Source organism: Cebus imitator, unplaced genomic scaffold (genome assembly GCF_001604975.1).
Source record: "Cebus imitator isolate Cc_AM_T3 unplaced genomic scaffold, Cebus_imitator-1.0 Scaffold92, whole genome shotgun sequence".
Lineage (NCBI taxonomy): Eukaryota > Metazoa > Chordata > Mammalia > Primates > Cebidae > Cebus > Cebus imitator.
Genome location: NW_016107407.1, coordinates 1,794,210 through 1,798,166, shown reverse-complemented (window position 1 = coordinate 1,798,166; position 3,957 = coordinate 1,794,210). Strand labels below are relative to the sequence as shown.

General features: G+C 56.2%; 1 protein-coding gene across 15 annotated transcripts in view; it reads left to right on the top strand.

Moving 5' to 3' along the window:
- The first annotated feature begins 1,699 nt into the window (after positions 1–1,699).
- CREM (cAMP responsive element modulator) overlaps positions 1,700–3,957 on the top strand; it is an 83,075-nt gene continuing 80,817 nt past the window's right edge. For 8 of the 15 annotated variants that reach the window (XM_017535337.2, XM_017535336.2, XM_017535331.2 and 5 more), the window contains exon 1: positions 1,747–2,078. The gene's annotated coding sequence lies outside the window, so the exon portion shown is untranslated. Of the gene's footprint in view, positions 2,079–3,957 lie in introns of all 15 variants that reach the window. The other 7 variants (XM_017535343.2, XM_017535342.2, XM_017535339.2 and 4 more) reach the window with 4 other exon arrangements.

Sequence of the window (3,957 nt, the reverse complement as noted above, 5' to 3'; positions counted from 1 at the left end):
GGCGAAATCTCGGCTCACTGGACCCTCCCTCTCCCAGGTTCCAGTGATTCTCCTGCCTTAGCCTCCCGAGCAGCTGGGATTACAAGCGCCTGCCACCACGTCTGGCTAATTTTTGTATTTTAGTAGAGATGGGGTTTTACCACGTTGGCCAGGCTGGCCGCGAACTCCTGACCTCAGTGATCTGACTGCCTCGGCCTCCCAAAATACTGGGATTACAGGCGTGAGCCACCGCACCTGGCCTACATTATTATTAAAAAAATAAAAAAGAAATAAAAATAGAAATAACCTTTCTGTGGTGCTGAGTTTTTTGTTTGTTTGAAGAGATGGGTCTCACCGTGTCCCCTAGGTTGGTCAAGCGAACCTCCCACCTTAGTCTCCCAAAGTGTTGGGATTACATGCCTGAGCCCGCGCGCCTGGCCTGCGGAGCATCTCGAATCAACTACTCGGATGAACTGCAAGAAATGACCCTAAGAAGCAGGCGAATTGTCTCAGGAGCTCAAGCCTCTTTTGGAGAAGGACTCCACCAGCTGTGACTGGCTGTGAAGATGGAGGAAAAGGGCCACTAGTCAAGGCATGTAGGCAGCTTTTAGAAGTCAGAACAAGCACGCCTGTAGTCCCAGCTGCTCGGGAGCCTGGGAGGTGGAGGTTGCAGAGAGCCGAGATGACACCACTGCAGTCCAGCCCGGAAAACAGGACAGAGTGAGACCTTATGACCCGCCTCCACACACACAAAAAGACAGACCATGTCTTTTACGCTGGAACGAGAAACTTGAGAATTCTGCCTATGTCAGAAACGGGACAACGAACTTGCCGGGGTTTTCTCCTAACCTCCGCCAGTGTGCCTCACAGCCGGACGTGTTTCGTTTCGGGATTTTCTCACCTACAGGGATCCTAGCGTTTCACAAAGCAACCTTCCCTGCCTGCACTACGTTGACACCGCTTTTATTTTTCCTCAGCAACTTTTCAAGTAGTGCCCTCGGCAGCCGTTTCGGAAGTGCCACGTTCCTGAGTCCGCTACGGTTGAGTTTTAGCTCCTCGTTTTTCCAGAATGCAAGGAGGCTCCATTTTAGGCCAAAAGCCCTTCCCCTTCGAATGCCTACTCCGCCCCACCACGGCCGGGCAGACGACTGCTTTACAGGCCGGGCACGCTCGGCCTGGGAACGCCCGCTTCCAGCTGGACGAAAACGCTCCTCCCGTGCCCGCAAGGGCTTTGCCCGTTCCTCGCCTCGGTCTCACGCCTCCGTGGACACCGCCGCTGTCGCTCCTCAGCACTGACTGGGCAAGGTCGCGGGAGGCGACGGCCGGCTGGGACCCAGGGCTGCCCACTAGATCTCGCGCAGGGGCTCGCGCCCAGCGGGGGACCCGGGCCCCAAGGCGGCGGGCCGGCCAGGGCGTGGAGGCGGGGACGCTCCTGCAGGCCCGGGAGTCCGCAAAACGCGCCTCCAGCCGGGACCGAGGCGACACGCTCGCGGACCTTCGCTTGGGGCTGGCGGCTTTAGGAAGAAAGCAGCCTCGAGACCCTGAGGCCCCGGCGACGACCGTTAGCCTGGCGGACAAGCCATTGGATTTCCGGCGCACGCGCGGCGCGGCGAGGGCAGCTTCCGGTTTCCAGCCTCGCCCCGGCCGCTGCCTTCCGCCCCACCCCCAGGCTAGTGTCTCCCCTTGGCCCCGCCCCCTGGCTTTTCTTCCAACCCGGCCCCGCCCCCTGACCCGCTCCTGCCCGCCGCCCCTCCCTCGTTCCATTGCATTGTTGGATTGTGGCGCCGCACTCCCGCTGGCGGCCGGCAGGGGGCGGAGTTCGAGCCTGGATTTTTCCAGGAGGCAGTCCCGGCGTGGGGGAGGGGAGGGCGCGGCGCGAGGACGCGGTTCCGGCGGCTGCGGCGTTACTTTTGGTCCGGGCTCGGCGGGGAGGCCGCGACTGCCGCATCAGAGCTGACGTGGGGACGACGTGGGGCCGCTGCCGGCGCCGGATTGCTGGGCGGCGGCGCCGCTGCTGAGCGGCGGTCGGGCTCGGCGTCTCCACCTCCTCGCGTCCGTAATCAGTGACGAGGTCCGCTACGTAAATCCCTTCGCGGCGGGTAAGTGGCGCGTCGGCCTCGGCCCCGAGACCCAGCAGCCGGCGACGCGGCGCAGGAGGCGGAGGCAGGAGGCGGGCGGAGCCGGGGGTGGCGGGCCGGGGTCGGGGTCGGGGTCGGGGTCGGGGTCGGGGCCGGGGCCGGGGCCGGGGCCGGAGCCGGAGCCGGAGTCGGAGTCGGGACCCCGGGCCGGGCCGAGGGCAGCGGGGCAGCCGCGAGTTCCCCTGACGCGGCCCCTCGCCCGGCGCCCCCGAGGCCGCCGCCTTCCCGACCCACGCCCGCCTCGGCCGCTCCGCCGTCCCGGCACCCGCCCGCCTCCCCGAACTTGGGACGAGTTGGAAAATCCTCCCTGAGCGAGCCCTGCGGCTCCGGGGAGCGGTTTAACTCGGAAAAGAAAAAGGAAGCCAGAAGTAAGGACCTCGGGGTTTCTGTGCCCGCGGCGCCTCTGCCCACTCCGCGAGCGCAGTTCAGATGTGAGCGGACGCAGCCCGTGTTCCGCGAAGCCCGGGCCCGAGGGCCTCGCATTGAGTCGTTCGGTCCCGGGCGCGGGCGGTCCCGGGAGACGGGCAGGGCAGCGCCGCCACCGCTCCCGGGAGGCGCAGTTTCCCTTGTGCCTCTGAGTCTTGCCTTTTTAGGGCCATCTCGTGAGGTTCCCAGAGCCTGCTCAATTTGGGGAATAAACACATTCTTCAACATGCTTCTTGATCCTGTTGCGTCTTATTTGTGTATCAGGTATCTGAGTTTGAAATCACTTAGGGGTTTCCTGCACGCTGCTCAGCGAAGCAGCTGTCAGTTCGTAATCAGATTTTAAGAATTTGTGACTGACAGTGCCGGTCTCAGTGTCACGGAAACCGAAAAGAGCCCTTTTAACAGTGTGGCTTACCTACGTGACGAAGTTTCCTTTTCTGCTCAATTTGCCGGGCGGATGAGATGCACCTTTCCCTTGAAAGGAAAACCTAGATGCACAGAGTTCCGCTATGAACATCGTGTGAGATTACATTAATAATCCACGTTGTTGTTTTGTTTTGTTTTGTTTTGAGCACCACGTTTTTTTCCTAGTCTTGATTCTCTTCGTGGATAACAAACTTTCCCTTCCTAAGTCGTAGGAATTTTTTTCTTAAAGGAAGGCAAATTGCATGCAATATGTTTTGGCCAGTAAATGCTAAGCATTAAAACTGATGTTTAAAGAAGTACGTATTGATCCCAACACAGCTTTATGAAATATATTAAAATGGTTTTGATCCTGAATGAGTAAACATTTAAAGCATTGTCAATATTCACACAACTTTGGCGAATCTGTAAATAGATCAATATGACACATACTTTCCCAGTGACTTGGTGATGGATATGGAGTCATTTTGGTGAGTGTTACGTTGTAATTATGGTGATATTTTGTGTATATATTTTGGTCACAGCGTATGAATAAATTTTTACTGAATGCATAGATACAGAGGACATTTTTAGTCTTTTTGTTTTTGCATTGTCCCTGAAAGTTAATGAAATTTGCTTCTACCGACGAATTTTAACAAACTCTGGAGTCCATAGACTATATTCCAGTTTCCTACGCAGGTGAGTTACTGCCTAATCAAAATAGAAAGTCTTTTTTAGGGTTATGACCATTTCATGAAAAGTAGGAAAGAGTTTCGTTTATTAGCATACATCAGGAATCCTGACTGAAGGCTTACCAATGTTGACATATATTTCTGATCCTTTTTTTCCTAAGTTGTATTCCTTGAAAATTAAGTATTGGGCCAGAAGATTTAGCTAGGTTTATTGTTGAAGTGGATAGTCCTACTGAAAAGCTCTCAAATGTCCGGTTCCTTTTAGACAGACTTATTAAGACTGAACAGTGCAAACACTTAATAGTTGAGCCATTGAGAGA